Below are 25494 nucleotides of genomic sequence, written 5' to 3'. Positions count from 1 at the left end.
GAATCATCGGTAAAGATTTTTTATTGAAATTGAAATGGCTCTCAGAACTTTTATTAATGGACTGAAAATGCCATTGAAAAATTTAGTAAAATGTTGTAGGTTTGATAATTTAAATGACGCCATAGATTTTGCCATTGCCGAAGATACCGATTCATCCTCAATTTTAATATGCGATTTTTGCAATAAAATGGGGCATAGCAGTGGTAATTGTTTTTTCAAAGCCGAGCATAAAAATTCACGGATAATTTGCAATTATTGTAAGAAATTCGGTCATACGATTGATCAATGTAGACATCCTAATCGTAAAAACTTTTTCCAACAAACTCAAATCCCTACGGTTCCGCAAATAAAACAGGAAAGTTGTTTATCTATTAATAATCCTAATCCGATAGCTGAAAATAATGAAATCCAATCGAATACACCTTCTTTAAGTTCAAAAAACTCGCCAGAGCCCGTTCCGGGACGGGCATTCATGTAAATAGCAATTGTAACAATATAAATTTAAATTTTCCGAACAGTTATGAATCAATCATTTTAGAAACTACACAGCTACCTAATACTTTTCATAATTTTTTAATAGACAGCGGTAGTGACATATCATTAATTAAAGTTCATAACATTGATAAAGAAACTCTCGTATACACAGATAAAAAAATTGAACTAATTGGAATAACATCAAATTCATTAACAACCCATGGCGTTTCTTATATTAACTTTAAATTTTCCGAACAAAATACAGAATTTCCGTTTCAAGTTGTATCAAATCTTCCAATTAAATATTCAGGAATCATCGGTAAAGATTTTTTATTGAAATTTAAAGCAAAAAATCACTGACATTATTGACCAACTAGGTAACTCACGATTTTTCACGACTTTAGATTTAGATCAAGGCTTCCATCAAATTTTACTAAATAAAACTGACCGAGAAAAAACTGCATTTTCTACTGACTTCGGACATTTTGAGTATAAACGGTTACCGTTTGGACTTAAGGGCGGACCGGCGACTTTACAGAGACTGACCAATACAGTTTTGTCGGGCATACAAGGAATTAGAACTCTAGTTTATATGGACGACATAATAGTTTACGGGAAAACACTTGAGGAACATAATACCAAGTTACTAGAAGTGCTAGAAAAATTACGACAATACAATCTAAAGTTGCAACCCGATAAGTGTCATTTTTTGAAACACGAAATTACGTATTTAGGCCATATTATCGGTGCACACGGTGTGTCTCCTGATCCTGATAAAATTTCCTCAGTAAAAAACTTTCCCACTCCTTCCAATCAAAAAGAAATAAAAATATTTTTAGGATTGTCCGGTTACTACCGCAAATTTATACAAAATTACTCACGAATTGCATTACCTCTAACCGAATTATTAAAAAAAGACGCAAAATTTAATTGGACCCCAGAGTGTGAACTTGCATTTAACGAACTTAAACAAAAACTAATAAATCCACCTTTACTCCAGTATCCCGATTTCGATCGAGAATTTTCATTAACCACGGACGCAAGCGGTTTTGCATTAGGCGCGGTTCTATCTCAAAATGTCGAAGGAAAAGATTTACCAATTGCATATGCATCGCGAACCTTGCACCCCGCAGAAAAAAAATTATTCTACTATAGACAAAGAACTTTTAGCAATCGTATGGAGCATAAAACATTTCCGACCTTACCTTTATGGTAAACCATTCAAATTGTACACCGATCACATGCCCCTTATCTACCTGTACAAATGTAAAGATCCAAATTCACGACAAATGCGCTGGAGGCTTTCCTTAGAAGAATATGAATTCGATATAATTTATAAATCTGGATCATCTAATACGAATGCTGATAGTTTATCTCGCTCATTTTTTGATATTCAAGAATTAGCTTCTAATGAAAATATTTCATCTATTCCTATCGATTCTAAACCAAAATTATCTCTTCTATGCAGATGCAATTTTAATTCCGAAAATAATTTTGAAAATTTTTTAAATACTATTAAAACCTCGGTTATAATTAATAACAATATCGAGGAATCGAATGAAGTTTTTCTCACATCCCTAAAACATGAAGAATCCCGCATTGATATTCGTGATAAAAAACCAAACTCCCGATGATAAATTAACTAAATATTTCGATTTTTTCCAACATAGTAACATTAATAACAATTAAGTTTTTCAACTTAAACTACTCTCAAAAACAAATTTTTTACTCAATTGTAAATAACATGAATTCCCAGCCAACACTTGAAGATTTTTTCCATTGCCTCTTAAATCTAAAAGCTCATTTAATTCAAGAAAATATTAAATCCATTGCTATTCCAGCCCCCGCACAATTTCAAAGTTTTTGCCACATACCAATAGAAAATTTCAGAATTTTATTACGATACATTTTCAGAGACACCGACATAAAATTAAAAATTTATTATGACAAAATTATTGAAAACCTAACACCGGATGAGATAAGTAAGATTTTAAACCAATTTCATAGATCACAATATACGGGAGGTCATCTGGGCCATAAAAAAACATTCAGCAGAATACGTAGCATATACAAATGGCCAAAAATGCGAAAACAAATTAAATCATATGTAAGTAAATGTCCTGATTGTCAAAAAAATAAAGTATGTAAGAAAACAAGGCAACCTTTAGTTATAACAACAACAGCCCGCGAGCCTTTCGAAAAAATTTGTATTGATATTTGCGGCCCTTACCCCGTTTCTGACTCCGGAAATAAATATTTGTTGACATTTATATGCGACTTAACGAAATATGCAGGCGCCATCCCCATTTGTAATCAGGAAAGTTCAACAGGCGGCAAATGCATTCGTTTCAGAATATTTTAAAATTGGCTTTCCTAAGGAAATTCTATCTGATCAAGCAGTCGCAAATGCATTCGTTTCAGAAATGTATTTTAAAATTTGCTCCTAAGAAAATTCTCATCTGATCAAGGCACAACGATTACTAGCAATTTATTCAAGGACGTTTGCAAATTACTAAAAATTAAAAAGATAACAACTTCCCCGTACAGAGCTGAGTCGAATGGCTCATGTGAAGGATCCATAGGATTATGTTCAAAACTTGAGATCTTATATTAACAAACCCAAACAGATTGGGACAAATGCATAAAATACGCAGTTTTTATCCATAATACAACTATACATAACGCGACAAATTACACACCTTTCGAGTTAGTTTTGGTAGGAAAATAGAATTACTACTGTCTTAGCAAACCTATATTTCATATAACTACGACCTTACGTAATGAATAAAATCGCGGTTATCGCACGCGAATAGTTTCGCTCGACAGAATTTACTGAGTAATAAAGAAAAAACTAAAAGTAACTATGATCAAAATTGAATCCTGAAACCTTTGAGATCGATGAGTATGTGCTTTTGAGAGATAACTCCGTATCCGCGGCGATGCAAAAACTTTTGCCCCTATGGAAAGGTCCTTTAAAATATTAAAAACCGATAGTATAAATAGTACCATTTTGATCCATAATAAACATATACAAGTGCACAACAACAAATTAAAAAAAGTTTATACAAACGAGTAAAGTAACATAATCTTATCAAATTTTCTAAAAAAAAAAATCTTATTATGAATTGCATTTAATTAATTGATAATCTCATAGAATAATGTTAATTATCACATAAATCAAATTATCAATAAATTTTATTGATTAATAATAATAATAAATATATTTCTTTTCACAAATAAATTAAATCTAAAATATGTAATGTAAATGTAATCTAGAATTTTAAAAAAATAGTCCAATTTATAATATTAATGTTAGGTTTAGCTAAGTGTTTTTGATTTACTAAATAGAAATAAAAATTGATGTCTTTAGTTGTTTATATCCATTACGCATCAACTCATAGTTTATTAAGATAAGATTTTTGTTATTAATGTACCAATAAATTACAACCTGAAATTCGCTAATATGTTATGTAATAAGCCGAGGACGGCTTAATTTTCACGATGGAGGTGTTGAGAATTGTGTTCTTTATAATTATAATAATAGTCATAAGTAAATTCCTTTGAACGATGTATACTCCCAAGTAACGGTAAATGTTGCGAATATTTTGTACATCTGCCCAGACACCCTTAATAAAGTTTATGATAGCTCATGTACCTTCGGCGAGCTATCATAAAACTAGAAATATTGGAATATTTTAAAAATGTAAAAATATAAGTTAGTTAGTCCTGAACTCTTGAACAAGCAACAACTGAAATATTATAATAAAACGATAAATAAATTCTTTGATTTCACACACTTCCCGAAGAGCTACAAATGCTCCAATTCTCGTATTCAAAAGTATTCAAAATAAAACCCTAATCTACTCAAGAATTATTAAAAATTGGTTACATTTAATTATTAATTAGTAAATTGATTACTAACGTCTCTTCAATACGTATATTTATATATGTATAGTCGTACATGTATATGTGTACATATATATGTATATATTGTTGTATCTGTATATGTGTATGTGTATTATATGTTTGCATGTGTGTGTATATGTATATATACATGTATATATATTATATATATATATATATATATATATATATATGTATATGTGTAAATATGCGTGTGTATATATATGTATATATGCGTAGGTTTATATGAGTGTACTTATATATTTTTGCCTATATTTTTTAATTATTTATTTAATTCTATTCTCTACTACCTTTCCTATCTTTAATATTTGGTTTGTTGTTAAGTGTTGCTGTTTGTTAATTTTTCTCTTATTGTATAGTTACTTTACCAATCCACATATATTATAATTACCTAGATATACTAATTTTCATACTGTTTTTAGATCCACTGATGATGACATTAAATTGAATATCGAAACGTTTGGAAGTAAAGATTATTTTATAAATCTTTGGCTTTTCTTTGTTTGATGTATCGCCCTCAAGAACTCACTCATATATATATATATATATATATAATATATATATATATATATATATATATATACACATACTAGCTGACCCGGCAAACGTTGTTTTGCTAAGTAAGGTATATTCTAAACAATTTCTACAGAATCAAAAAAATTAATACTTTAAGTGTATAAGGATGTGTTGTATGAATGCTATATACAATGATGCATTATTAAAACAATAAACCCCATTAGTTTCTATATTTTGTCAATTTATGAAAAGCAAACAAATTATATCACAACAAATAACCACATATCAAATGATTTTAGTATTATTTTATTATTCAGAAATTTTATTTATATTATTTATTAATTTTTATTTTTATTATTATTTGCTTATATTTCACATTAAATCATATTACGGATATTATTTTTATGTAAATTTTATCCTTTGCTCTTTTATTTATTTAAATTTATATTATTATTTATCAATATTATTTGATGTTAATAAATTAGCAGTTGTAATAATTATTGAAATTAAAAAAAAATAACACATTGCAAACGAACAATTATCTGACTACGTTCAGTAAAACTGCGAGCTACTTCATCATTGTAAAAATGTGCTTTTTTTTGCTGTCTTTCAAAAAATTGTTATGTGGACCTTTTTACCCCATAGACAGGGTAACTTGGAACGGCCAGGTCGCAAACATGTTTAATGTCTAATTAAATTTTAAAAGTATTTTACAAAATAATTACACTTTTAACTAATGCTTAAAAACTACCAACGGAAGAAAATACTTTTATTATGGATTTTCAAAGATTACAGTTTATCTCTAGATAGCAAAGTCATAAGAATCAAGATTATAGCTGGTATATATATTTTTCCCTCTACTTTTCAGTTTCTGTGTTAAACAATGCTTAACTTTACTGGTCTTTTACACATCGCTAGTGGACCTTTTTAACCCCGGACTTCATATATTATTATCTATTCTTCGATAAATTCTGCGAAATTATAACTGGAAAAATGTTATTAGGCAAAATGTCCCTTTGATTGATACCAAATTTAGGTTTTGAATTTGAATAACATGAATAAAAAATAATATAACCTAGAAAATGCTTTATAAATACCAATGAGTATATAATTATACAAATGAGATCTTTCAGAGCACCGTGTTTGAGAAAAATATGCCAAAAAGTGCATTTTCATATTTCAAAAAAGTTTATATTTAGTTTCTAGTAACACTTGCGGCCCGTTTACTAACGTTTTTGTATATAAATAAAACTGCAAACAAAACTACTTACCACAATTTAATCATAATTAAATAATATTCACGTAAAACAAGCTATTAAACGTAATTGAACATCATCTGTCAAAATCGTTTGACATTTCATGTATTAGCCACCGTCCATTGTTTTATTCAAATTTCGCTTCTACAAAAATTTTCAAATTAAAAATGTAAAGTTTCTACGCGGATTTGAAATAATTTCTCACCTTTTGGACCTTCTCTGGATTGGCACGAATTTTTCAAGACTAAGACTGGCCAAATCGGTTTAGCCGTTTTCGAGTTTTACTTGGACATTTGAAAGAGAGCTCCATTTTTATATATAAGATATATATTTGTGTAAATATATTACATATATATATATATATATATATATATATATATACTAGCTGACCCGGCAAACGTTGTTTTGCTAAGTAATATATATTCTAAACAATTTCTAGAGAATCAAAAATATTAATACTTTTAAGTGTATAAGGATGTGTTGTTTGAATGCTATAAATCCCATCAGTTTGTTTATATTTTATCAATACAATCAAACTGGAAGTTTATTATCTATAGAAAACATCGTATAATACAATCCTTCATTTTTCGTCTTTCGACATATTGATTACGTTTCAAGTTTTACAGATTCTTTTTTGATTCAGGATTTTGTGTATAATTGTAAATAATATTACTGAGCTTATACAAAATTTTCAAATTTCTGCGAGGAGAGATAGGAGAGATAGAAAAGAATTAGGTATTTCTTCTTTAACCTGCTTTTTGAAAAGTTTCAAGTAACATTCGATGAATTGAAGTAAATTTAATAAAAAGTATAGAGTAGAGGCAAATCATGAACATAAAAAATTATGAAAAGCAAACCAATCATATCACAAATAACACATTTCAAACGAACAATTATCTGACTACGTTCAGTAAAACTGCCAGCTACTTCATCATTGTAGAAATGTGCTTTTTGCTGTCTTTCAAAAAATTGTTATCTAGACCTTTTACCTCATTTATCCTAACTTGGAACGGCCAGGTGGCAAACAGGTTGAATGTCTTATTTTAATTTAAAGGTATTTTACAAAATAATTATTACACTTTTAACTAATGCTAAAAAACTGCCAACGGAAGAAAATACTTTTATTATGGATTTTCAAAGATTACCGTTTATTCCAGATAGCAAAGTCATAAGAATCAAGGTTATAGCACGTTGTACATCTTTTCCCTCTACTTTCAAATATTCTTGTTGAACAATGCTTAACTTTACTGTTTTTTGACACATCGGTGGTGGACCTTTTTAACCCCGGACCATCATATATTACTATCTATTCTTCGATAACTTCTGAGAAATTATAACTGGGAAAATGTTATTCGACAAAATGTCCCTTTGATGATCGATACCAAATGTAAGTTCTGAATTTAAATAACATATAAAAAATTAATATAACATAAAAAATGTTTTATAAATACCAATGAGTATATAATTATACAAATGAGATCTTTCAGAGCACCGTGTTTGAGAAAAATATGCCAAAAATTGCATTTTTATATTAACATTTCAAAAAAGTTGATATTTGAGTTTGACACATCGGTGGTGGACCTTTTAACCCGGACCATCATATCTATTACTCTATTCTTCGATAACTTCTGAGAAATTATAACTGGGAAAATGTTATTCGACAAAATGTCCCTTTGATCGATACCAAATGTAAGTTCTGAATTTAAATAACATAAATAAAATTAATATAACATAAAAAATGTTTTATAAATACCAATGAGTATATAATTATACAAATGAGATCTTTCAGAGCACCGTGTTTGAGAAAAATATGCCAAAAATTGCATTTTTATATTAACATTTCAAAAAAGTTGATATCTTGAGTCTCTAGTAACACTTGTGGCCCGTTTACTAACGTTTTTGTATATAAATAAAACTACAAACAAAACTACTTACTACAATTTAATCATAAATACATAATATTCACGTAAAACATCCTATTAAATGTAATTGAATATCATCTGTCAAAATCGTTTGACATTTCACGTGTTAGCCGTGAAATTGTTTTATTCAAGGTACGCTTCTACAAAAATTTTCAAATTAAAAATGTAAATTTTCAACGCGGATTTGAAATATTATCTCACCTTTTGGACAATCTCTGGATTGGCACGAATTTTTCAAGACTAAGACTGGCCAAATCCATTCAGCCGTTTTCGAGTTTTATTCGGACATTTGAAAGACAGCTCCATTTTTATATATAAGATATATGTATATCTGTGTGTAAAAAGATGCTTTCAATTTGGATGCAGAGGGCGAGTAATCCTTTAATGGATGACCTAACTCTTCGGTTTGTGGCACAATCGAAGATAATTTGAAATCGAAACCAATAAAAAATGTCTCCTTTACGGCCATAACAGAATAGTTTTCAAGTCACTGGAGAATGCTCTGATACAGAACCAGAAGAACAACCTTCAACTTCAAGGACAAGGCCAAGTAATTATAACTCTAAATACTTCAATACCATTTACAAAAATATTACCACATGAATCTTATGTTCTTAGTTATGAGATGAAAGCCTAAAAACCTTGAAAAAGATGTTTGCAGCACCCCTAAGATTGTCAAGTGCAGGTTAAAAGTCACCTATTCTGATACCAGTTTTCCGCAAAGGTCATTTTTCATAATAATTGCAGCAAAAATAATTAATATGATAATAACAATATCTTCATTTAATATGATATAACAATATATTTAATAGAAGCCCTTGGAGGTAGCTGCAAATTGCCGCAGAATGCAGTGATAAGGTGTATGAGTGCCTTAACACCCAGAAGATGTATGATACATCAAATTTTGTTTTGGGATTAAAAAGGATTAACAAAAAATGCAATAATTTGAAGGATGAATTCCAACAGAGTATACAATGTTCTGAGAAGTTTTCAAATATTCCGGAAACGTAAAATGTAAGGGCAAGAATTTTGATATTGTCTCAATTAAGAGGGCATACTCAAAGACCAGGCAGTTTGTAAAAAGCAAGGGTTTAGTTATAGTTTTAACTAAACCTCCTTGCAATAAAACCTGGATTAAAACGATAGATCGGTTTGAGCTACAATTGGTATAACATAAAAGTAGTTCAGGGTTTTGGTTACTTACATTTAAAATTTATACAGAAACTATTCAAAGATTTCGTCAAATGTAACTTTATTAATGATTGATTAGATAGCAAAATAACTATTAAATGGAGAGATAATAAACAAAAATGTCTCGTAAATGAATTTTAATCCTAGGAATTTAGTTTTATCTCAATTTGGATATCAATATATATATATATATATATATATATATATATATATATATATATATATATATATATCAATATATATATATATATATATATATATATATATATTATATTGTTTTTAGGATTATTTTGTTTGGGAAGTATTCCTTCTTTTTTAAACATTTGCTGTTCTTTCTATCCTTTTAAATTTTTACATTACTTGTCATTCCTTCTAAATTTGTCATTCCATCGTCAATACTTCTGCGCTTTTACTTCTTAGTTTTTAAGTTTTTAATATATTATTATTAGTCATTAAGTAATTAATATTAATAAGTTATTTCTTTTTAAATTGTAGTACTTTAAAAATATGTCTGTAATATACTTTAATTAATAATAGTCAGTTATTTCTGTTTAGTTTATAATTCTTCAAAAATATGTCTGTGATATATTTGAAAATATATTTTGTATTTCGTATGTTTTGTTCTTATTTCAAATATTAAATTGTTTTCAGATTTTTTGGCTGTATTGATTATATGTACAAATGTAGAAGTAATACCAGGGGTTAATTTACATACTGTATGTACATGTGCTGCCATGTTGTGATAGATTCGTAAATTAAAATGGGTGTAACGTCAAATCGCCCGAGATAGCGATCCATTTATGCTTATTTATCTATGCATAAGCACATCAAATTATAAGTTATTTTATTGGCCATTGGCATGGAAGGGGAAGTCAAATCGACCGAAGCGTTCGTATTGGCTACTTTGAGCAATAAATATAGCTATTGTAACCGAAATTTTAAACAAAAACACATAAAATATTTGTTTATTTCAAATTTAAATAAGATAATTAAAAATGAGCCACCAAAGCTATTGTACAGTGGGTTGTAGAAATACTAGCGGAAAAAGTGACTGCAAATTCTATACATTTTCTCCAGCTAAGTGGAAAGAAAATCAACGGAAAAAGTGGATCGCTGCGGTTAGAAGAATAAAGTAAGCATAATAAGGTTATGACCTTATTGTTATAAAAATTTAATTCGGAGTACTATGAATAGTTGTAAAATTGTTATGTTTAGCAAAAAGAAAAATTATAAGTCAATAAATTGTTAAATTATCAAAATTTAATGCTTACTAGAAAAAATTGTTTTGCAAACAATGTAATTAAGGGGGTCTTCCTATGTGATGGATTGAAAAAATCGTTTTTTTTTTCATAAATTGCTCCCTTAACATGTCTAGAATACGGTAGTAAAGCGATTTTAGAAAATTCGATGTCGTTTTAAAGATACAGAAGGTAAAAGAAAGAGCGGTTCGGAGCGCTGAGTTGGCAGTTAGAGCCCGGGCCTATTGTGTACCGTCGGCTTTATACCCGGCTTCCCTTTTATTCATATATCCGTTTATACAAGTTTAGACACGTTTCTATAGACTTAAACAGAAATTTCTATTGTTATAATATATTACCGAAGTTATTTTAGTCTTGGTTGAACTTCGAAGAGAGCAAAAGCTACAAATTATTTTAGCAGATTAGCAATTCGACGCCATCCAGATTCGCTTGAAGATATGAGAAAGGAAGTTTGGGTAACGTACTATCACAAATGTTCTTCTGATCAAAACCCTCAGCATCAATTTTGTCCAGAAGGCGAAGACAGTTGATGTAAATGGCGTAAGGCTGAAGCTACTAATGAACTGGACCAATTTCATCACGATAAACCACCTCTAATTCCGCTAGTCCAAGAAGCTATCAAACCGGTTTTCGAAGATTTATCGAAAGACGAATTAGTAATTCGTTGTTTAGGAGCAGAGACACAAAACAATAACGAATCTTTGAATTTTTTGATTTGGACTTTCACTCCTAAACATCTTCATTCTGGTCCCAAAACTGTTGAAATTGCTAGCTACTTAGCAGTTATTATCTTTAATGAAGGTTTTCAAGGTATTTTAAAAGTTATGTCGATTATGGGATGCCCTGTTGGTCGTGAAGCCCAAGCGTATGTTGAGAAACGGAATGAAAAGCGAATCTTACGTTCTGAGCGGCGCGTAAATGATGTCGTTAAACAAGCCAGGATTGACTCAAGAGCTGAACAATCTACTTCAAAACAGTTTCACGAGGAAGAGGAAGGAATACTCTATGGACCAGGCATCGCCGATTGAGAGTAAGTTGATATTTTAATAGTTTTTAACGGACTTGAAACTTTAAACGCGTTTTTCTAAAAACTGTGTTTTTCAAACTTTCCTCCATTGTATGTCAGAAACGGCTGGACCGAATTACTTGAAATTTACAGGGCACACTCAATATATTTAAACGCATGGAATGAACTATTATCAATCGAAAATTTTCAAAACTTCGATTTTTTTATAGCAAAACCACAGAAAAAAACGCCTAATTTGCAACTTTTATTTCAAATGTCTATCAAAAAACCAATTTTTTTTATATTCATTTGATTATAGGTCATTCCGTGCTTTTAAGCCTACAAATTAAAACGCCGTTTATATTTTTTTCAGATAAGCCGATCAGCCGGAATCGTGGAGGAAGTGGGAGCTCTTTTTTTCGAGGCGGGGGTGTTCAGAGCGCTGTAACTCTAGTTTGACTGAATATTTTTAGCTGAAATTTCATATTTATACTGTCCAAATATGTGTTGATAAATGATAAAAAAACTTGAAGCTCTAAATATTTACTGGTCGTAGAAAAAAATTCCTAAAATATCCCTAAAAAACCGGCCGTCACATAGGAAGACCCCCTTAATAAAAGGCTGAAATAATGAAAAATATATATTTATATATTGTATATTGATTATGTATAACTATTATCTATACATTAATTACATTTTATTATATAATAATTGTAATTTTATGACTAAAAAAAAATAAAAGTTATCACATAGCGCTAAAATGTTTATTTTGCAAACAGTTTAATTAATACAATGCTGAAAAATGCAAAATATATATTTGTAGTATTGATGGATCACCGCCGTGGGTTCCCAAGCCCTATGATCGCATTTGCAGTAAACATTTCATTAGAGGAAAAAAATCGGACGAGGTATTGAGTGATTGAGTCCTACCTACTTGCCAACAATATTTCCTTCAATTTACAAGCCTCGAAAAGTTAATGTAGTTTTTTTTCTGCAATTTTATTTGATGGATGATGGAATGAAATCATGTCTTTATAATAATGTTTATTGTAAGTCTTTAATTTGACCAAAAATAATCAAAAATGAGTAAATTAATTTATTATTTTCTTATTCTATTGATAAAATTTTATTATCATTATTATATTGTTTTTATTAGGAACTATTCCGAGATTATGACATAAGCTTTGAAGCACTTAACCTTAAAAATGTTTACTGCATTTCTTTATTTAATTAATCATTATACTTAATTATGTTTTAAGTACGTTGAAGTAAATTTAATAATTTCAATAAACATTCAGCGTTTACATTATTACTGGATCTTGTTTATTATTATTTATAACAATTATTTGATATCTTTTTTTTAACAAACATATAAAACCCATGTAAACCACACACTGATAGCCACAATTAGTTCATATTTATCACGGTGCTCCATGGGCGCTGCAGTCACACTCTGAGCGAATAGAACAAATTTTGTTTACATATCTATGGGTAGTACCAACGTTTATCCGCTAGACCCATAGACCTTATACAATACATGGACTGCTAGTTGAGCGCATAAAAAGTGTCAAAAGATGTTCTATGGCATAGATAAGTAAACATAAATAGATCGCTATCTGAGGCCATTTGACATTACCTCCATTTTTAATATTTTTAGCGAAGGAGGCAGCACTTGTTCAGTATATAAATCAACCGCTGGTATTATTCCTAGATATGGTTCGCATACGTAATTGAAAATAAGAAAACCTAAATAATTTCTTACATTGGAAATGAGAAAAAAAATATACGAAGTACAAAATATATTTTCAAATATATCACAAACAATTACAATTTTTATAAATGTAATAATCAATATATACACAATAATAAGTATTATAATTTTACAATTATAAGTATCTAAAAAAAGTATTCACAATGGTATGATAAATTTACAAGGAAGGATCAATATGAATTACTTAATGATCAATAATATTTAACAACTAAACAGAAATTGCGTAGAAGCATTTACAATAAAATGTTAAACTTAAAAGAAACGATCAATATAAATTACTGAATGATCAGAATATATAACAACTACACAGAAATATTGTAAAAATTTTCATAAGTATAATTAATTTACACGAACTGACTAATATTAATTTCTTAATGACTAATAGCAATATATCAAAAAGAGAAAAGTATAGAGTCTAAGTACGTAGTATATAGAGTATATACTATAGATAATGGAATAGTATAATTAGAAGAAATGACAAATAATGAACAAATTTAAAAAGTTAAATCCTACAGACATAAAATATATATATTGATATCAAAATTTATAGAAAACTAAATTCCAAGAATTAAAATTCATTTATGAGTAATTCTTCTTTAACATTAACTTTGCATTTGATAGTTATTTTGCTTTCCAATCAATCATTAATAAAGTTGCATTCTACAAAATCTTGAATTTCTTATGATTCGATTGTGTCAATAGAACAGTGCAGCAGTCCTTTCGACTGGAATGTTAAGAATATTTCTGAGCATTTTATACTCTGTTGCAATTTATACCTTAAATTATTGAATTGTTTGTCTATCCTTCTTAACTCTCTCAACATATAATGGATGCGTCATACATTTTACATGCTCCTCCTTACAACTCCTCCATGTTCTATGGTATAAGGGCATACGAGGGTAATTTCGCGGCCGAGATATGTCAAATACGAACACGAGCTTTACCAAGATTAGTCGAATGCTCTCGATCGCTTAAATTTTACAGTTACTTGGGGTTCACGATATGTTTGATCGCTCGGGGTTTTAAACTAAAAGAGGATAAAAATATACCTGTTGTAAAATTGTTAAAAGTAAAATGTTTTCTAAAATGTGGTAGGTAAGGTGCCTGATAGCAGTAAAACCTGTTCTGTGCTGTTCTGTATGCTTCGCAAGTATTCCGGGAAATTCGACATTGATCGATATAAAAAATCGAGGATATCTTTCATATCCTTCTGAAAAAATGTTTAATTTATGTTTATATATAGAAAGCCTAATTCGAAATTCTTTAAATTTAATGTACAAAAGTTCATATGAAAGCATGATTCTCTGAAAGTTGAATGACTTGGGACTTGCACATTTTTTTAGATCAAGTTATTTCCAGCAATTTGTCCAGCATTATCATGACCTTATCAACTTTGTCGCAAAAATTTACTTAACAATTAGAATGCACCATGAAGAAAGAAAGAAAGAAAGAAAGAAAAGCAAAGTTGATAAATATGAACTCCGCTTTCATACGAAATTTGTGCTTTTCAAACACCAATAATAAATATATTACATTTAAAGAAATATTTCATTATTGCTTTCTAATTTCCCATAATAGCTTTAGCCAACTGTTCTTATTTTCAGTGAATTTTATAATATGTAAAATATTGTTTTAATTTTTTTTTCGAATTTCTCTTAAATACTTTGTATAACTAAAATAAATAAATAAATAAATAGTTTATTACATTCATTAGTTCAACATAAATTGTATATTATATAATATTTTGCCAACAATTTCGAACACACGGACTTTCACATATACTATTCTTTTATCTATGGACTTTCATTTGACATTTAAGCGATCGAGTTTGACATATCTCGGCCGCGAAATTACCCTCGTATGCCCTCATACTATGGAACATCTTTTGACACTTTTTTACTTGAGAAATGTATGGGGACTAGCAGTCCATGAAATTGTATAAGGTCTATGGCTAGACCTCAACGCGTTCCGATATTTTGTCTCTGCGCAGTGCTATTGTTTTGAAGAAAAGTTCAAAATATTCTAATTTAGAAAAATAAGACTAAATTTTAAAAAGTCTTTTTTAAACATTTCAAAATTTCTAAAAATCTAATTCTTTTCAAAAACAAAATGCTTTTTTTTAATTTTATTTTTGGTACCTAAAGTTTCAGCAATTTGCCTTAAGGCACGGTGCCATGCCACACTAGTTTAACTCATTACTGCAAATATTCATTGAATAATGCATTCTATTTTATTATGATTATTAACCACATAGATAAGGAATTTTTACATTACTTGTTTGATTAACCAATGTTCATCCCGTGCAAAATTTGATATTGTTTGTTTTTAATCAATTCATTTTCTCTCAAATATATTTAAAATCGTGTAAAGTGGTAAACCGATTTTGAAAAGCTAGAGGATTTTTAATTTGTCTATTTTATTCATTTTGTCTTTCTCGTTAACGTAGAAGCATTAACGCAGGACCTTTTCACTTAGAACAAAATCCTCGTTCAGAAGGAATACTTAGGGGTCCATTTGTAGTCGCAGATTTGGCGCTAGTGAGCCGATGAAAAAGTATTTTCAAATGTTTTATTTTGGTTAGTAAGAAATGTCAGTGTTATTTTTGTGTAAGTTTACAAAATGGCGATTCTTGTTCGTTTGTGTTTGTATATTTATTCATCAGGAATTGCTCTCAAATGCATAATCCTTTGACAATATGAATAAAACAGCTTCAAACTCATATGGAGGACATAATTACTACATTACTACGTCGTGCATTGACATATTAGTCTAATCATAATACACTTTATGGAAAGAGGTCAGTTCTAGGAAATTGTGTAAGAAATCAAGTATACGCTTCTACAAGAAAGACATAATACACAAATAGAAAGCTGTTCCAGCTGTTTAAGATTGGATTACCACTTCACACGAATCTGAATATACTTGGGAGAAAATGAATTGCTTAAGAATGTCAAATTTTGCACGGGATGATTATTAGTTAATGAGACTTAAGAATGACAGACGATGTAATGAACTAACACTATAATGCATTATTCACTAAATTTCACTAAATATTTATATTAATAAGTAGTAAAGGTGTAGAAGTTAATCCAGTAGATTAGATGTGATATCTATTATATATAAACTAGCAGTGTATTTTTTGATTTATATTTCGATTTGATTGTATATTTATTATAATACAATATTATCTAGTATATTTTTGTTATTGTATTATTACAAAACATAATAAGATTGTAATACCAAATTTAGTTTCAAACACCCGTGTACTAAAATTCATTAATTTTTATTTCAAATTTGGCGCCATTAATTTGAGTGCCAAAAGCAGCGCCACCACGTCGAGCGGAGGACCCTTTAAGTATTCCTTCTGAACGTAAAAATCGGGCGAGAGAAGCGTCTATATTAACACGGGGTATTCTAATATTCACGGGGCATTAACGCTTCATCGTAACGCCGTATCTCACGCTATGAACTGGTGTGCCGGCACCCTTACATCCGCTCTACGATTATTAGTATTTGTTTGCAATCTTCTACTCGTATGTCTATCGTTGATGGCAGGCGTTTTATATTAGTTTCAACAAGTTTTTTAGGTTTTGTTTAAATTCAGTGCTTTAGTGGATGATTAATGATTTAACTATTTATTTTGGTTAGTATTATGTTGAATTGGTTATTTTCCTTATTAATTTATATCAAGTAATTTTGACAGCATTCTATTCTGTATAGTATACGCATTGATCTTAAATGCTAAACATTCGTTAACGTTCGTGTCTTCTCTATCATTTATTGTTAATGTTTGTATTATTTATTAGATTACTTGGTGCGTACGTGTTTTGTTGTTTATCGATATTGTTTTAATTTAAGAAAAAGGTTATGACTTGCACACGCCAGTCATAATTTAACAATTTCTTCTGTGGCCCTTTCATGTTTTCTTTCATTTTGATACGTTTTATTTCTATGTATCAAATTTTATATTATTTTATAATTTCAGATATCGGTGATGAAATACTATTCCACGTGATGAAGGGTTATGTGGCCGTTTCTAAACAAAATTGTACTATATTTTATAGCTATATGAGGTAACTTGAGTGTTAGGTCATCTGAGGTAAGTTGCTGCATGTTGCTCCTATCAATTAAGTTAATCTTGATCACTGCAAGTAAATATGTTGTATTCTATAGAACATTTTGCCTACAGTAGGAAAAATTTCAGTATCATCAGTATCAACTAAAACGACAAACCTTAGTAAACTGATATGTGTCATATATAAATTTTGCAACTGATTGGTGTTCTAGCCATTTGATCTGTAATCTTTTAATGGTGGCTCAATCAAGTTGACAAAGATGCTTTTATTTAGGACTAGTCGCTAATAAGTGTTGCCTTTTTAATTCTTCTAACTTCAGCAGTTAGTGAATTCTACCTACCTATTTTACTATTGTTAATAAATATGGTTTATTCGTTTGATGATAATTCTAAAACATCTGCATAATTTGAACAGTTAAAGTATGAAGCTATCACAGCACCCACAACTTCTTTAAGAAAATATGTATTTGTGTTAAAACGATTATTATCATGGTGGAACATTATGGTATCAAAGGCCACAAATGTTTTTTTCTGACAGTACAAACTTTCTGCCATCAGATATAGTTACGATCAGATATATTTTGAAATTGTCAATCAATTTTATTGAAAATATATCTCAAGCTGGCCTTAATTTGGGTGGCTCATGAACTACCGCTATTGAAAGCACTGTTGTGTTTCTCTCAACCCGTTTTATCAATAGTTCTTCTTAATTCCTCTGTTTTCTTAAGTTTATTCATTTCCAAAATTGAACTGTTAAATCCTGTGTCTCTTGGAAACGGTCTTGCACATGCTTCGATATGATTACTTATATTTGATTTTAAAAAAATAATCTATACACATGCAAAACACAACTTGCAGTTTTCCCATCTTATGCATGTTGTATTATTATTATTCTCTGTTGATTGAACCTTCCATTCTCTATGGTCAATCTCAATCACTTCACTAGATGAGTCTTTCTGAAATATTATTGACATATTTTATTTTCTCTTGAAGTATGCATCCTTTTCAACCTTCAATTTTCAGCGTCCATCTGCCTGGTACATTTTTGTTCCATAAATATGCTTTATAATTCATTATAACATTCAAGGTTCATATTTGTAAAAATGCCCAAGCGTTTCCTAAAACAATATCCGAAAGGTGTTTGGGTGTTTTTTTATTTTATTGTAAAATATAGAGCAAATGATTTCGAATCCACATCCTGCTCAAGGCTTTTTACATAGAAGTTCATTTCTCACCAAAATTGACTTTTATTCAAAATTGCTCTAATTTCTAGACATAATTGTTGTTGCAACCATGTTTCCCATCTTCTCCTTGATTAATACAAATTACTTCCTCTTGGCGGTTACTGAAGCAAAATACCACTGGATTATTTCCTGCAAACTCATCAATTACTAAAAGAGTATGCAGGTGATATCATTTGTGCCATAAGTTCCATTAATGCATATTTTACTGTGATCAAATTCATTAAGAATATTAGTCTGTTCTTTGTTCATAAATAAGAGGAGATCATGCTTTTCTAGAATATTGTGTTCTACCCTGGGGATTTTTAAATGTAAAACTTTTTTTTTTTTTTTTTAAATTTCAATAATTTTTACAACTGCTAATTTATTAACATCAAGTAATATTGATAAATAATAATATAAATTTAAATAAATAAATAAATGTAAAACTTAAAAAAAAAAAAATTGTTTGCTATGTTTGTAGGGTATGGTAGCACGGCTTTACTTTTATTCTTTCATATATCTGGACTAGTTATTAAAGATGTCCTCAATGATAAGTTTCCACTATATGCTTTATCCCGAATACTATTAAGAATTTTGTTTTCTGAAACTCCTGCTACAATTTTATCTACAAAGAACATAATTTAAATAATTATTAAAATAATTATTTTATAATCATACAAAAACTTACCCTTGATATGTTCTTTCAACTGTTTACCTAATGGTATAGATTTAATGTATTAAGTATGCTCTATATGTGTTTTCTGGAATCCAACTGTAACTGCACCATTGTCATCAATAGTGCAAACAATTCTTGAGGGGTATACGTATCCAGTTTTGATAATTTCTTAGGTAAAAATCCATCTGGTTTTATTTTGCACGACCTGTGACAATTAAAACAAATTTTCTGTATATATCCTGAATAAATACAGAAATAAATATAAACTTTTCCGGATGTAGAAGGTAGTGGAGATAAAGATGTGGATACAGCCGAAGAATTGAAATTGGAAAGTGATGGCCAAGGTGTGAAGACATTTGAAATGGAAGAAGGTAAATTGAAGTGTATAAAGGATGATTCAATTACCCATCCAAGTTTTGGATTCGTTCACCCCTTCAGTTGTAAGTTGTTTTCTTTACTCCTGCAGCATGGCATAAGAGGCACATATGCTGCTGTTTTTATATCCATTAGAGCATTACGAAAACCGCGATCTACCAAGAGAATATCATCAGGTTGCAAAAAAGTTCGGATGCCATGTGCATCTTTTAGTATAATCTTTATGATTATGGCATTATTTTGTGTTGCCAGGTATGGGCCTGAAAAATCAACTATGAAGCCATTTGTTGTACAAATTCATTATTGGCGCTCATTTCATGTCGTATATACGTATTCACATATTAATGCTCATAATTACTCATTGGTTAATCCCAGAATTTTTAGTGCATTGTATGATGTCTCCGAAATTAATTGGTCTTTAGTAAAAGACTCTAATCCAAAATTTTGATCTAATATATCTTTTTCGAATTCAATTAAGATTTGATTATAATAATGAGAGACTTGACTCTTTGAAATATTAAAAATGCTGGCGATAACTTGATTAGAATTTTTCGTTTTCAATTTGAACAAAAACAAAAAACTAATGCTTGGAAAATGTTTTGATTATTACTGTCTTTTGTTGATCTAGGCATTCTGCTTATTCCTGTGATTACTTCTAGACTAAAACCTGTTAATATTTTTATTTGCTCAGGCAATATAGATAAATTATTTATCTGCTTACATAATGAAACACTTAAATCTGAAAATTCGTATTTCGCTTTAAAAAAAGACTTTGAAATGGCCTAAAAATTATTTAAATACCAGGGTGGGGCCGATTTTATATGGCAATGCGCCCTTTGTCTCAAACGATTAAAACGTCTAGAGAACATAGAACATAGAAGTAGGATTTTTTGTGAAAACTTCTTTGCGAAGTTAATAAAGAAATCACAATAATATTATTAATATGAATAACATTAATAGTTAATTAATAAATATTTAAATAAAATCATGTCTTACTTTTCATAATATTGTAAGTTTCAGTTTCTCTGAAACTTCTTTTTCCTACCGTCCAGACCGACTGTATTGCAGCTGAACTTTCTTTATCATTTTTTCCACTATTTTATGGATATCTTCTTCATATTTTTGAACGCCCAGCCATTTGAAATACTTCGGTCTATAAGAATAAATACTTCAATAAAATGTAATTCATATTCGTGAATGATATTTATATCATTTTTTGTTGTAAATTTTATAAAAATTTAAACCTTCAAGGAGTTCTCGAAGGATAGAAACGTTTCAATATTTTCGCAAGGCAAGACATCGCCGATCATGTTCCAAGCTCTTTCCTTATTTGGGACATTTCGTGTTTGCTGTACGACTTTTAATATTTTTTAGATTTGTTGTGGTGTAAATTAGGATTTTTTTATATTTTTATCATTTCGATGCGAATGGTATTTTGTAAGAATTTTGCCAGTTCATGGATATCTTGAAATGGTGCAATAATTTATAATTTATGGTTTGCCTAATTTGATTTACTATTTATATTTGTAGCACGGGCAGTTATAACTGTTCGTACTATGCTGTGTGTTGTAGTTTGTTTTATATTTATTGTTGGCATCCAAGGAGTTAATGCACTTACTTTCTTCAGCTTTACATTCTCTCGTGTAGTGATTACCACTACATGAACCACAGTACTGTACCACAGCATACGGCAACCTAACAGTGAATTGAAATTTGAAATTTAAAACATTTTATGTTGAAATCTTCGAGTATATGCGCATCTTTCCATTCTATGTTGATGTTTTCTTGGATTAATTTTTTGTAAGTTTTTCCCGAGTTTTCTATATATGATATCCAATTCTTTCTCTTTTTTGTTTGTCTAGTGTGTATTTGCTTTATTTGATCGTTTTCGTCTGTATTAATGCCTAAGCCTTTCCTGTAACAGTATGCCTAAGTTTTCACTCGATTATAATATGTTTCTCTAAAATATTTAACAAAATTCATGGCGAATGTATCACATTCAAGCTCAATTAAATAGGCATCTAATTTGGAACACAAGTGTTTTTCTTCCAAAATCATTTTAATTTTTAGTAATTTTTTATATACTGCCATTTGTTTGGTCGATTTTTAATCTTCAATACCGTTGCTCTTTTCCAACACCTGGAAACATTCCAGGAGCATAACAATTTATTTTCTAGTGCGCATCAGTGATAAATGTTGTTGTTTTTATTAACCATACTAACTCGAAAATTTCTTGGTAAAATATTTTAAAATTACATCATGTCTGTTGGAGAAACAAATTGCAACAGGTATTATGCATCCAAACTCGTCTACAACTACCATAGTGTGTAAATGGTAACCATAGCCATTTGTTCCATGGGTTCCGTCAATGCATAATTTATCAGTGCCAAATCCAATAATATTTTGACAAAAAAAATGTTTTCCTTTTGAGCCCGTAATTAGTTGTACAATTTTTTTTATAAAACAGAACTTGGTACTGTTTCTTCAGTTGTTTCTCTCTGACCCATGTCCTCACGCTTACTTATTCATTAGGGTTCTTGTATGTCATATATGGTGGTGAAACACGTTTTTTGATGTGCCAGAAATCTTTTGTTGTAATCAATGAAGTTCTCAGCGGTAGCCTATTTCCATGAACAACAGCACGTATACTACTCATCTGCAACTGCAGCTAGAATTTTATAGTAATAATAAATCAATGATATATTCATTTAAATGTATAGATGAGTATGCATGTATTCATAAATTAGAACACAGTAATGTATAAATGTACCTTCAATTAGCTTTTGCAAAAGTTGATCCAGTGGAAATACCTTGCAAGATTCTGTTGACTAACGTGTGTCTTCCAATGAATGGGTTTAATTTTACCATCACTATAAAGTGTACTACGAATTCGAAAGAGACACGCTTTCCCGATTTATTTCGATACCTTTGAAATTCTCTTTTTTTATTACAAGTGTATGAGCGATGGCAATCGTGATACCTAATTTTGGTCCCACCTTTAATTTTGTTCAGATCTTTGACATATCGAGTGAAATTTCTTTGCTCAATTTCAGTTTTCCATGAATCAAAATCTATGAGAAAAATAGCAAATTAAACAAAAGTGCATTGATTAAGTCTATAATAGAAAATGAACAAACCATTAATAGAGTATTTTTGTATGATGTTATTTGGAGAGCGTTCGGAAGGCTCTGGCTTTCCTGTGTTGCCCGTTAGAGATGTCGGAAATGCAATAAAGTATCGATATTGATATTTTCATTTAAAAGTATTGATATATCGATATATCGGTGTGATAGGAAAAAAATATTAGGCCTAATCTACTTCATACATCTTACATTACTTGATAAATACTAATCAATAGACATCATTTTTAAATTTTTTAAATCAAGGACAACAATAAAAAATATTAATTATTTATTAATCAAACCAATTTATTTGATATAGACATAAAACTCTTTGATTAACATGTTTGGCTGTAAGCCGACTTCTGTTATTGGGTACTGCGAGATTTACAGCAGATGCCACTCTCTCTGAGGAAACCGAGGACGCAGGCGATATCAAATACTTTAGAGCTATGTCGGAAAAGACTGGAGTAAAATGACGACAATCAAACCAGAATTTTGTAGGATTCTCTTTTCTGGGTATTATAGGCTGATCTAGATATTGCTTTAGTTTGCTAGGCATACCATCACTGGTTGAAAGTAAACTGGAGGTTGCTGCTGCAGCAGTATTTATCAAATTTTTTTCATGTCCCGACCACAACGACGGCGATGAATTTTCTGAATTTGGAATTATGGTAGTGGTTGTGGGTCTGAGTTGAGGCGAAAGTTGTCATCTACGTCTATGTTCTAAACGTATTTCTTTTGACACTGCGGTTATTGCAGTGGAAACAGCTAGTGCTGAATTAAAATGAATACGCTTAAAGCGAGGGTCTAAAATTGTTGCTATAGCAAGATGTAAATGTCGCTCTAGTGGTTCTAGTTTGGCAATAACTAAGTTTAGCAAACTCTTCTGAACAGCAACACCAAATTCGGTGAAAGGTTTTACTTCTTCAAGTCCTTTCTGAAGTAAGTTTGCAATGGGAATCGCGAAACTAGAAGTCACGTACTGATCGCCGCTAATTTCTTCAGTAGCTTGCTTAAATGGGGTAAGCATTATTATCAGATCTCGTATGACACTTAACTTTGAAGAAGTTATATCAGGTGCATTCCGCCTAGTTGCTAAAATCTTAGCCACAATAGCTGATAATGTATTGAATCTTTCCAACATATCAAGACAAGAATTCCACCTTGTGCTTACTAATTGTATAAGTGTTAACACTTCTCCCTCTTTCTTTTGACCCTCTTGTTCTGCTCGCAAATCGTCCATTGCGTTCAAAGATTGAAAAGAACTGGTGCATTATCTCTTGTTGCGCCATTCACTATTAAATTCAGCAAATGCGCCATGCAAGGAATTCTTTTTCCATCTTCCAAAAATTTCTTCACTGCAGCAACAAAGTTAGCACCACCATCAGTGGTAATTGATAAGATGCAATCCTTTTCTATGGTAAACTCGTCGGTAATATTTTCAAAGCATTCTTTTATATAATCAGCTGTGTGCGCCTGCAGGAAACAAGACCAATATTAGTCCACTTTATTAAATTTATTATAATTAACTATTTATTTTATTTTTTATAATTTGATGCATTTATTTTATACTTTACTTACCTGATACATTCTTCGTGCTGTCAATGTCACCATCTCATGCTCAGGAGTGCAGTTATTAGCTGTGTTAAGAAAATGTGCTGGTCACTACGATGAAACTTCCTGTCGAGTTAGTAAGAGTTAATATATCACTTGTTAAAGCAATATTATTTATCTCACTTAATTTTTGTTTTAAAATGGCTTTGGTAGTGGCGTATCGTTGTTCCATGAGGGCCAGTTATCAGGAGATTATGAGAAATGAATTATAAAATAACATTTAAAAATAAAAAGGATAAGATAATAATTTAATATTATAGTTCGCTTACAGTAGTTCGTGATGAAATTTTATAGCGTGGACAAATGACACTCATAAATCTTTTCAATCCTAATTTTTCTACACAAGATAGAGGCATGTTGTCTTTGCAAATCATGTAAATCCAAGCTTGATTTATTTGGCTAGTTTTATGATCCTCTGCTAAATTGAGAAAAATAATAAACTTAGAACATCCTCATAGACTTAAAATGTAAACAATACAGTAATCTAAAAAAAAAATACCTTTATAGCTTGAACTTCTTTCAAACATATCTATGAGTGTAGTCTGTTTCCACAAGTCTTTACTCTGACCATCTTTGGAGGATTCAGTCTGAAAAAAAATTGAATATTTTGTATATATTTCATTACACTTTCGTCATAAATAGTATTAAGGTTAAGTGAAAACACCAAAATTTAAATTTATCGATATAGATTCTTTTAGTAATTACACATCATTAGTTGACTGGAACTGGTTATTGGTTATGAACAATTGATATTTAAATTCTAAAGCTACGTTTAATCTTGCACAAATAAAATACTTACACCAGTATCATCGTAAATCGCAATTTCAGACAATTCCATGAAGTTATTTTCTATCTCAGCAGGTTTATTAGTTTTGGTAATAGTTGAATTAGTTGACGAACTAGTTCTTGTTAATGGTGTAATATTCACTTCACTTGACTTTGAGTTTTTATTTTTAAGTTGCAAAAACGCATGGTGATGCTTATTTTTAAGATGTGTAGATAAATTCGTCGCATTGCCACTGGTTTTATATATTTTCCCACACACATTACATGAAACGTTTTGTCTGTCTATTTTTTTTTTGAAAAAGCT

The 25494-nt window shown here is 30.0% G+C and overlaps 1 pseudogene; it reads right to left on the bottom strand.

Moving 5' to 3' along the window:
* Positions 1–24038: 24038 nt before the first annotated feature.
* Positions 24039–25242, bottom strand: LOC113380526 (annotated as a pseudogene).
* Between the last annotated feature and the right edge of the window lie 252 nt (positions 25243–25494).

This window comes from Ctenocephalides felis, unplaced genomic scaffold, assembly GCF_003426905.1.
Source record: "Ctenocephalides felis isolate EL2017-DRISC unplaced genomic scaffold, ASM342690v1 CF-g0.4_SCAFFOLD_02197, whole genome shotgun sequence".
Classification (NCBI taxonomy): domain Eukaryota; kingdom Metazoa; phylum Arthropoda; class Insecta; order Siphonaptera; family Pulicidae; genus Ctenocephalides; species Ctenocephalides felis.
The sequence above is the reverse complement of the archived record's forward strand: the minus strand, read 5'-3'. Positions and strand labels throughout refer to the sequence as shown.